The sequence below is a fragment of the Miscanthus floridulus genome, unplaced genomic scaffold (genome assembly GCF_019320115.1).
Source record: "Miscanthus floridulus cultivar M001 unplaced genomic scaffold, ASM1932011v1 fs_688_1_2, whole genome shotgun sequence".
In the NCBI taxonomy this organism is placed as follows: Eukaryota; Viridiplantae; Streptophyta; class Magnoliopsida; order Poales; family Poaceae; genus Miscanthus; species Miscanthus floridulus.
Window position 1 is genome coordinate 29,216 of NW_027097116.1, and position 10,785 is coordinate 40,000.

General features: G+C 51.9%; 1 long non-coding RNA gene across 1 annotated transcript; it reads left to right on the forward strand.

The window, feature by feature from the left end:
• The first annotated feature begins 9,059 nt into the window (after positions 1 to 9,059).
• LOC136532699 (uncharacterized) lies at positions 9,060 to 10,785 on the forward strand. The gene is made up of 3 exons (XR_010778290.1): positions 9,060 to 9,583; positions 9,670 to 9,744; positions 10,651 to 10,785. It is a non-coding gene; the product is annotated as an uncharacterized lncRNA (long non-coding RNA).

The following is a 10,785-nucleotide window of genomic DNA, read 5'->3' on the forward strand; positions in this document are numbered from 1 at the left end:
GGGGCGGAGGCCCTCGGCTTTGGCCGATGCTCCGGACTCGGGCTTTGGCTCAGGCTCTGCCTGAAGGAGAGAGTGAGGATCAAGTACCGACTCACAAGAACTAGGGTTTCATAATTGCTTCACCAACCTCTCCCTCACAGTTACAAGTGTTCCCTATTTATAGGGCTCAACTACCACTTTACAGAGTTTACAACAGTGCCCCTCAACTGCTACGGTACATTCCAGGAATATTCCAGCCCTAGTGTCTAACCTCAGGGGTGTTCTCATCACACCGTCTCGCGATGTCTTCATCTTGGGCCTAAGCCGATGCCCACTAGAGGCCCATCAACTGTCCCCACGTATGCCTTGCTGACCTGATCGTTCCTTGATGGGCCTCCGCCGCCCTGGGGAACACCTTCGCCATGATTACTGCGCTTGACCTCCGCTGTCCCGGGGAGAGACTCCACCGTCCTCGGGGAGAAACTCCACCGTCATTCTTGTACTAGGCCTCCGCCGTCTTGGGAAGAGCCTCCGCTAGCTAGGCCTCGCCGTCTTGGGGAGAGCCTCCGCCGGCTAGGCCTCCGCCGTCTTGGGGGGAAGCCTCCGCCGGCTAGGCCTCCGCCGTCTTGGGGAGAGCCTCTGCTGGCTGGGCCTCCGCCGTCATGGGGGGAAGCCTCCGCCGGCTAGGCCTCCGCCGTCTTGGGGAGAGCCTCCGCCGGCTGGGCATCCGCCGTCTTGGGGGGAAGCCTCCGCCGTCTTGGGGAGAGCCTCCGCCGGCTAGGCCTCCGTCGTCTTGGGGAGAGCCTCCGCCGGCCGGGCCTCCGCCGTCTTGCGGAGACCCTCCGCCTGCTAGGCCTCCGCCGGCTAGGCCTCAGCCGTCTTGGGGAGAGCCTCCGCCGGCTGGGCCTCCGCCGTCTTGGGGGGAAGCCTCCGCCGTCTTGGGGAGAGCCTCTGCCGGCTAGGCCTCCGTCGTCTTGGGGAGAGCCTCCGCCGGCCGGGCCTCCGCCGTCTTGGAGAGAGCCTCCGCCAGCTAGGCCTCCGTCATTATTCCTTCATCAGGCCTCTTCGAGGGGGAGTTGACCCATACTCCGTATGGGCTCCCCCAACAGTAGCCCCTCAGCTACTAGGTTATGGATGGTACTACATGACCTGGTAGATGTTCATACAAGAAGAGGCACTACACAACCCAGATCTTGGTAGCGAGGATTGCCCTCCGCAACCCGTTCATGCACGCCTCGCTAAAAACTCCATCCCAAAAACCCTGTGGGAAAAAAAGGGCATGGAGAAAAGAGCACGCGCATGACTCTAACCTATACATGCACTAATTCCTTAGGCTTTCAGCTCTGGGTGCCTTTATCTTCCAGATTTCTTCATCTATGGCCTTCGGCTCCTTCTGCTGCTTCTATGGCATGGTTCATCGGCTTCGCTCAGTGCTCTGGTCTTCATTTCTGGGACCTTCACGATGCGTAGGTCTGTATCCTTGAGGCCTTTGCTTCTGATGTCTTTTTGGCGCGCAGGTGTGTCTCCAAGGCCCGATTGTATGAGCCTTCGTCTGTGTCTCTTCTCGGTGCAGAGGTCTTCACCTTCGGGTCTTCCGCCATTGGTGTCATCTCGGCGTGCGGGTCTCCGCCTCCGAGGCCTCCCCAGGTCTTCATCTCTGGGGTCTTCGCCTCTAGTGCCTTCATGATGCGCAGGCCTTTGCTTCCAAAGCCTTCGTAGGTGTTCATCTCCGAGGTCTTTACCTCCGAGTCTGGTATCGTCTTGGCGTGCTGGCCTCCGTAGGCCTTCGACTTTTCTTCGGGCGGAGGTCTTCATCTCCGATCCTTCTTTGGGTGGAGGTCTTCGACTTTTCTTCGGGCGGAGGTCTTCATCTCCGATTCTTCTTTGGGTGGAGGTCTTCGTCTTTTCTTCAGGCGGAGGTCTTTGTCTCTGATCCTTCTTTGGGTGGAGGCCTTCGTCTTTTCTTCAGGTGGAGGTCTTCGTCTCCGATCCTTCTTTGGGTGGAGGCCTTCGTCTTTTCTTCAGGCAGAGGTCTTTGTCTCCGATCTTTCTTTGGGTGGAGGCCTTCAAATAAATCTTCGTTCACGAGCGCCAGACAAAAGGCCTCACGCTCCTGAGTGGTTGGTCCTCCGGTGCACTCCCCTAGCCCCTCTTGGCTGGCGTTTGTGGCCGAGTTTTTAGCCGCGATTGGTGTAGTCGACGTAGTCATAGTAGTCGAGGTAGAAAGGTTGTTGTGAGGCCTTCAAACCGTTGCTCACGAGCACCAGGCAAAAAGACTTGATGCCCCGGAGAAGCTGGTCCGCGTGCTTCCCTAGCCCCTCTTGGCTAGTGCTCGTGACCAGGTCCTTAGTGACGCTTGGTGTAGGCGACGTAGTTGTAGTAGTGGAAGTAGGTGTTCAGAACCAAGTTTGCCGATGTAGACGTCGACGAAGGTGTTGTAGAACTTGGTGTCGAAGGTGTCGACGAAGGTTCTTGAGCCATATTGCAAAAGTTGTTTGACAGAGGCGATGTTGTTGTACACGATGAAGGTGTCGATGAAGCCCCTCATGCCGTCGTGTTGGCGGAGGCTAGTTGTCATGGTTTTGCCGAAGGTCCTCCTGCAAAGCTGCTTGGCGAAGGCCAAAAGGTGTTTTTGGCGGAGGCGATGTTGGTGAAGTTACCGAAGATGGTTGCGGAGCCCCTCATGCCGAAGAGCTTGGCGAAGGCGATGCCTACATAGAGGCCGACGCCGCGTGTCGAAGGCCGGAGAAGTCGTAAAAATGCTAACTGAGTTGATCTCCTGCATTTTTAGGGACTTAGGTTGGGCATTATAGCTTCGTCGAATATCGACTTGCTTTGCAAGTCTTTCGACACCCGAAAAGGCACTGGCTTTCCCACTAGCTGCAAAAGATGGTTAGTCATTTATATGATACGTGAAGGTAGCACGAGAGCCTTAGCTCCGTGACCTGGTGCCCGTGTTGGTTCAGGACTTCTTCCAGGATTTGATGTCTCAGCACGACAGCCTTAGCTTTGTGACCTGGTGCCCAGTGTTGTTTCAGGACTTCTTCCAGGATTTTGATGTCTCAGCACGACAGCCTTAGCTTCGTGACCTGGTGCCCGTGTTGTTTCAGGACTTCTTCCAGGATTTTGATGCATAGAGTCATGGCGCCCGTGTATTCTCGGGACTTCTTCCGGGTGGCCTAGGCCATGCATTGCAATGTATTTACGCAATATATGTATGCGATGATGAGAATGATAGCATTTGCGCAAAAATATTTAAAAGGTGTAAACTTATTATGCATGCTGCAAGAATGTTGGTTAAGTTTGAATGAAAGACAAGCTATGCATATAAGAAATAATGTCCTCAAATGAGAGGGTAATAGTTTTAGATGGCTAGCGAAGGCTGCCACTTGATAGCCTGCATGAGCACAGGTAAGATTCATAGCAGTGACTATAGTAAGGATTAGTTCCCTGTGAAGGTTAGCTCAAATATTTGATTGATATAGATATTATGAAGATCTTCAAAGAATTTAGTCAGTATAGCCTGCAAAAAAAAGAGGAAAACATGTTAGTGTTTGTGGGTTCGAAGGTTGGTTGGATGTCGAAAGTCAATTTTTGATGGAGGTCTCCGACTAGAAGGCTGTTAACAGGCGAAGGCTATAGAGTGACGAAGGCTACCAACTGATGAAGTTCAATGAGTGACGAAGACCAATCAGTGACGAAGGCTGCTGAAAACCAATGATAGATGAAATCCACTGATTGATGAACGAAGACCATGACTGACGAAGGCTCAAAAAGACGAAGGCCAAAGACTGACAAAGGTTATTGACTGGTGAAGGCCAATACGTGTCAAAGGCACTGACCGGCGAAGACCGTTGACAGATGAATAATCGGCGAAGGTCCTTACTGACACATGCCCTGCTGAAAGTTGTAGAGAACCTTGATTGATGAAAGCCACTGACTGATGACGGAGGCTGTTGACTGATCGAAGGCTGCCCACTGACTGATGACGGAGGCTGCACTGACATATAATGAAGACCAGTCTCCGCCTAAGATGGGCGGAGGCCGGCCTCCGCCTAAGACGGGCGGAGGTTGTTGGCTGTTGAATACCACTTACTGGAGAAGGCCATTTGTAGATGAATATTCACTGACTCATAGAGGATCACTGAGTTATCTGATAAGTGTTGAATATTCCATGAGAACCACTGACTGGCGGAGGTTATTGACTGATTCATATAATTGTTGGACAGATATGTGACGAAGGCTGATCACTTAACGAGAAGAATTGCCTGCTATAGAGTATTGACTGATTTGGCTTGAGGAGGTGAAAACACGCATATAACGAATGAAAATATATTCTAAGGGAGGATAAGAGATACTTATAGTACTGGTGACCTGCATATTATTGAAAAAGAGATTCGACAAGAGTTGAAAATTGTTTTAAGTTTAGCCGGGTCAGGACCAAGCATGTATAGCCACTTAGGCCATGCTTTGAATTGTGGCGAAGGCCACGAGAAGATTTTTGGTCACATTGGTGACAAGTTGTATGCAAGGTATTTAAATTTTGCCTTAAGAGGCGAAGGTTAGATCAAGAATGCGTCAAAATAAATCATAAGAGCAAGAGTACTAGGCATTAATTAAAAACTGGCAAGAATTATTCTCTCGCACTAGATTGGTACCTTAGGTGTGGTGTATGCGTTGGATCGCTAAAGGTTGCAAAGGTAGCATATATGTGATCCAAATCTCTGAAGGCTTATATAGATTATGCACATCTTTTCATAAACAGAGTAAAGGCATCATAGTGGCTAGCGGAAGTTGTATGATCAATATGATGAGAAGATCTGGTTACGAAATCCAGACTCATAAAACTTTTTACTGGATTTTGCGAAGTTATTAGCAAAAATAGAAATAAGAGCAGAGTACGGAGTTGTCAAAATATAAAAATGTGAGCAAAGATGAAATCAGAGGGTAGTGCTGCTTTTATTTCTGAAAGCCTTCTAATCTTTGTAGAAACTTTTTTAAGTAGTAGCAGGCCGAAGGCTTTAGGAGTTCGGCTAAAAATTCTTCTTCTTTTCTTTCTCTTTAGATCTCAGATAGTCTTTATGGAGGTGTAAGTATGTCGTACACTCATACCTTCGCCCAAAGGTTCTTACCGTCCTTTGAGGTTCACTGCCAATCTGCTAATGAAGTCGTTGCAACAAAGGCTAAGCCGAAGAAGGTGCGCCGACGAAGGCAGGTCGGAGAAGGTCCTCTGATGAAGGTCTAGCCAGAGAATGTCGGCGATGAAGGCCAGTGGCGACTGGCGAAGGACGGGCTGGAGAAGGCCCGCCGACGAAGGCTCCAACTTCTAGCTCTGCAAAAAATTTCGTGCCGAGCACGGTGGGCGCCACTGTTGAAACATCGGTTTCTAACAAGAGTGAGAAGTGGGCGGAGGCCTTCGTCTTAGGTCGGGGTCTCCGCCCGAGATGGGCGGAGGCCGGCCTCCGCCTAAGACGGGCGGAGGTCCCTGAACGCAGCGCACTCCTGTCGGACAAAATCCTCTGTCGGAGGCTCCAGACAGAAGGTCGCTAACGAGGGATTCAGTAGGCTTTGGCCAAGTAGGAGTAAGAGAAAGGGGCGGAGGCCCTCGGCTTTGGCCGATGCTCCGGACTCGGGCTTTGGCTCAGGCTCTGCCTGAAGGAGAGAGTGAGGATCAAGTACCGACTCACAAGAACTAGGGTTTCATAATTGCTTCACCAACCTCTCCCTCACAGTTACAAGTGTTCCCTATTTATAGGGCTCAACTACCACTTTACAGAGTTTACAACAGTGCCCCTCAACTGCTACGGTACATTCCAGGAATATTCCAGCCCTAGTGTCTAACCTCAGGGGTGTTCTCATCACACCGTCTCGCGATGTCTTCATCTTGGGCCTAAGCCGACGCCCACTAGAGGCCCATCAACTGTCCCCACGTATGCCTTGCTGACCTGATCGTTCCTTGATGGGCCTCCGCCGCCCTGGGGAACACCTTCGCCATGATTACTGCGCTTGACCTCCGCTGTCCCGGGGAGAGCGTCCACCGTCCCGGGGAGAAACTCCACCGTCATTCTTGTACTAGGCCTCCGCCGTCTTGGGAAGAGCCTCCGCTAGCTAGGCCTCGCCGTCTTGGGGAGAGCCTCCGCCGGCTAGGCCTCCGCCGTCTTGGGGGGAAGCCTCCGCCGGCTAGGCCTCCGCCGTCTTGGGGAGAGCCTCTGCCGGCTGGGCCTCCGCCGTCATGGGGGGAAGCCTCCGCCGGCTAGGCCTCCGCCGTCTTGGGGAAAGCCTCCGCCGGCTGGGCCTCCGCCGTCTTGGGGGGGAAGCCTCCGCCGTCTTGGGGAGAGCCTCCGCCGGCTAGGCCTCCGCCGTCTTGGGGAGAGCCTCCGCCGGCCGGGCCTCCGCCGTCTTGTGGAGACCCTCCGCCTGCTAGGCCTCCGCCGTCTTGGGGAGAAGCCTCCGCCGGCTGGGCCTCCGCCGTCTTGGGGGGAAGCCTCCGCCGTCTGGGCCTCCGCCGTCTTGGGGAGAGCCTCCGCCGGCTAGGCCTCCGCCGTCTTGGGGAGAGCCTCCGCCGGCCGAGCCTCCGCCGTCTTAGGGAGAGCCTCCGCCGGCTAGGCCTCCGCCATTATTCCTTCATCAGGCCTCTTCGAGGGGGAGTTGACCCATACTCCGTATAGGCTCCCCCAACATCTTCGTAAATTATGCGACTTGCAGAAATTATTCAACCCATTGTAGCATCCTCTCCTGAATTTGACAAGATGTCCTGAACATCCAGGATGTCCTGAATTTGACAGAACGACTGGTACACTGATGTGTCTTCATTAAATGAGCATAATCCATAATCTCACACGGAATATTCCGAATGTATTCCTTTTACATTTCCGGTACGTGCAGTGCCGTAAAACTAGAAGAATTAACGGATGAACCAAACCATGAGCTTCCTTCCCAGGTGTGTCGCGGGTGCTGCTGACTAGCTGCGCCCACCCCTTTTGGCCCTTTCCGAAGGACCACCACTGCACCTAACAGGATGAGACGAGAGCTGTGGTCACCAGAGCCCGCCGTGCGCCGTGAGGTCGTGAGGGGAGGACCAGAATGCAGTGCAGTGCATGCATCCTGCACCTGCACACACAGTGGCGAGACATGGAAATGTGAGACAGAGGAGCGCTGCAGCTCTGTCTGTAAGGCAAGGCTGCAGTGAAGCGCGAGATTGGGCCGGATACCGGTACAGTGCCCGCCGTGTCGGTCCCTGGCGACGCAGCAACCACCGCCGGTCGCCATCGCACCAACCGCCGCGCGGGCCGCGCGCCCGGGAGCGAGCGGCCGTCGTTTGCTAGTGCCCTCCCGCCTCCGAGGCGCAGAAGATAGATAGCTAGGCACCAACCTACGGCTACGGGGCGTGGCTAACGCCGTCGCCCAGTTGGCTTGAAAGTTAACTACTTCGACAGTACTTTTCAGTTAATAAATAATATTTTTTTAGTATAATAAATTAACATAAATATTAGTATAAGCTAAATTTTAGCGGAACGCACGGGGAGGCTGAATGGGCGGAGTTGGAGAGCTCTCGTGTCCTTCGTCAGTTGAGCTCGTGCAATTCACACCTACACCTTCGAGATGCGGGGATTTTTCTTTCTCGGTTCAATGAAGATGGTGACTACAGCTCAGCTCTCATCCTGTCCTGCTAGGAGCTAGGTGTTTACGCAACTTATGACCCCGTTCGCTAGAAGGAATTTTGGAGGAATCTAAATAAATCTGAAGAAATTTGTGAGAAAAAAACATTGTTCTGGATAAAAAAAACGGATTAAACTGAATTTAAGGGCACACGAGCAGGCCTATAACTTGGAGATTGCTAAAATGCACTCTTCTATGCTTTGAGTTCGGGATGTCTGACACACAAGCACACAACTGAGCCAAGGGAGAACAACAACAACAACAAAAAGTGCACGGCAATAAGAATTGTGTTTTTTTAATGGAGAAAGTAGTACAATTTACCAAGATAGTCACATGTGGCGCTTGGAAGTTGGAACTGCAGGAAACTACAAAAGGAATGTTTAAAGCAGGATTCAAACGGGACAGAAATTATCAGCCAGGACACGGATGGAACGTCTGGTGAAATTTGTCCCGGAAGCAAGGACGAACACAACCCCAACAATTTTTAGTAAAAACTGTGAAATCCTGTCTGATGAAATTCCTGTGTCAGGCAGGCCAGCCAAATTGTCATTGGTACGTTATTATTACATAATAATAGTTCACCACTGGCCACGCAGCTGGGGTAGCCGGGCACATGCGCCACACGCATTATTGGAGTGCTGTGCGCAGCACGGACCCTGCTCGCAGGTCGCAGCTGTTGTACGTCACTGGACACCGGTAGTGGCGGCCAAGATCGGAGGACCTGACCTCACGTTCGATAACAGTGCTGCCCCTTCTCCTTTTCCAGATCGTTAATATAATGTTCTCTCGATGGTTTTCGCGGCGGATAAGCTTGCGGGAATATGCGAGAAAAATAATGCAGCGTAACTGATAAACCAGGCTCGGAAGTTTAAGCGAACAGGGGCGCGGGGTACAGTGGTACTACCTGCTTAACGGTGATCCAGATCTAAACACGGTAGTGCTGGTACACAGCTAGTACTTCACGGTGAAGCAGCACGCGAGCGAAGCGCCATCTTGAACGCCTGTTCCTGATCGGACGGCCACGGGAGGCCATGCGACTGCACGTGCACCGTCTAGGATCCAGCTCCCTGGCGCTGTACGTGGTGGTGCACGTTGCCCTCATCTGTGATTTGACCGCGCCGCGGCAGCATGGGCCTTGATGATGCCCTTCCTTCCTTGATCTGCCATTGCCATTGCCAGCCTGCCGCTCTACGCTGTCAAGCGGCAAATCATCCACTGATTACGCCCAATTCGTTTGACTTATAAGCCATATTTTTTCAACTAACAAACAATATTTTTCTTTCACGATAAATCAGTCAACAATATTTTCAGATATGGTTTATCAGCCAAGTGAACAGAGGCGCATCAGTGCACACTCTTACGGCCATTTAACATAATAATCTACTCTAGCAACCTACGCTGATGTGTGGGCTCGGGGCCCACATGTCAACCCCCCTGAAACCTACCCTGACCGGCTCCTCCTCCTATCCGCTCAAGGGCGCCGCCGACTTCCCCTGCTCCGCAGCGCGGCAGCGCCCCCCGTCCTCCCCGCCAAACTGTCCTTGACACGTGTGCCCGGCGATCTAACGTGGGGCCGTCGCCCCGTAGGGCGTAGGAGAGTAGGACACGGGAGGGGTCGCGGGCCTTTGCGGCTAAACAAAACAAAGGCTTCCCATCACAGCGCAGCGGCGCAGAGCTTCACGCTCTCCCACGCAGCCCTGAGCCCTTCCGCCACCACCACTCCAGCAGCGTCGTCCGTCTCCCTCCGCCTCCTTCTTGCCCTCTCATCGGCATCTCTATCGCGGCGGAGGAAGAGCGGAGTGTGGCCTCGCCCCGGCCGCGGCATTTGAGGAAGGCAGCGGCATTGGCTGAGGGAGCCGGGAAAGGAGGCATTTGAATAGGTAGAAGCTTCAGGAACCTGCCGGATCCGGATCCGGATCCGAATCCGCGCTGCCGACCGCCGCAGGTAGTTGCCGCAGCACTGGTTTGGCTAATGCTTCGGTGGGATTTCGGATCTTTTTCTTACCTTTTTTGTGGTGGGATTTATTGCAGTTTGGGGGCAACGAAGCTTGCTCTAGAGATGGAGGACCTGTTGGGTTCGGAGATCGGGAAGAACGACTACGATTGGTGAGTGTCAGCTTACCTGCCTGCTCTGCTTTTTCCCCAGTCTACATTTTTTCGAGTAAATCTTTCCCTGTCTAGTTGTTAGTTGTTCTAGTTTTTTTTAATGGGTGCGTGTTTATGATCCCTTCACTAGTTCACTGTGTCGACTGAAGAGGGGATTAATGCATACAAGAACTGTATTTCCCCTGGATTGACTTTGAACTGCCCTGCTTTGGGGGATGCATTTGTACGGATCACTGCTTTGAATGAGTTGAAGCTTGTCCATACTCCATATTAACTAATGAGGGGGACTGGGGAGTATATTGAACTGCTTTGGTGTTCGAAGAATCGCTGTTTGAATGATTGAGGAAGCCTGATCTTGGCGGCCACCGTATCGTCCAAGATCATGTCAGTTTTTTTAGGTGGTGATTGAATGATTGTTGTGATGGATGTGAGGCGATCTTTCTGCTAAAGATGACTTTGCAGGCAGTGGTGGTTGTTGGGAGGAAATGTGTCGCTGTGCAAAGAAAAGCTGAAACACACGATATCTGATTGTCCTGTGTGGGCTCTCTCTTCCCTTGGAAAACCAACTTGGAGATTGGTAATTGGCATGCAACAAATGTTTAAGAAATTATTGCTTGCATGGAAGAAGTATGGCTGAAAAGAGTGAAATTTATTTAGGAGAATACTATTGTTATGTAGGTAGGTCTGAGGCATTTGATAAAGGCCAATTTGATGCATGAGCATGTTGCAAAAGAAGGGCCAGTTGTCACCGGTCAAATATACCATTTGCAGTGGTTTCCTCACAGTATTTCATGATATTCTGATCGATTTTGGCTGCAAAGAGCTACTAATTGGTTGCTTGTTTTCTGTAGTTATACATATCATCCTTTTTCCCTACTCTAACTTAATTTACTCCATGCTTTACAGGCTTCTAACTCCTCCTGGGACCCCACGTGTTCCTGCACTCGAGGTTGCTGAGAAAACACCATCCTCAAATATATTACCAAAGCGCACTACAACTAGATCGTCCTCAACTACTAGAGCATCTAGGGTATGTTACAT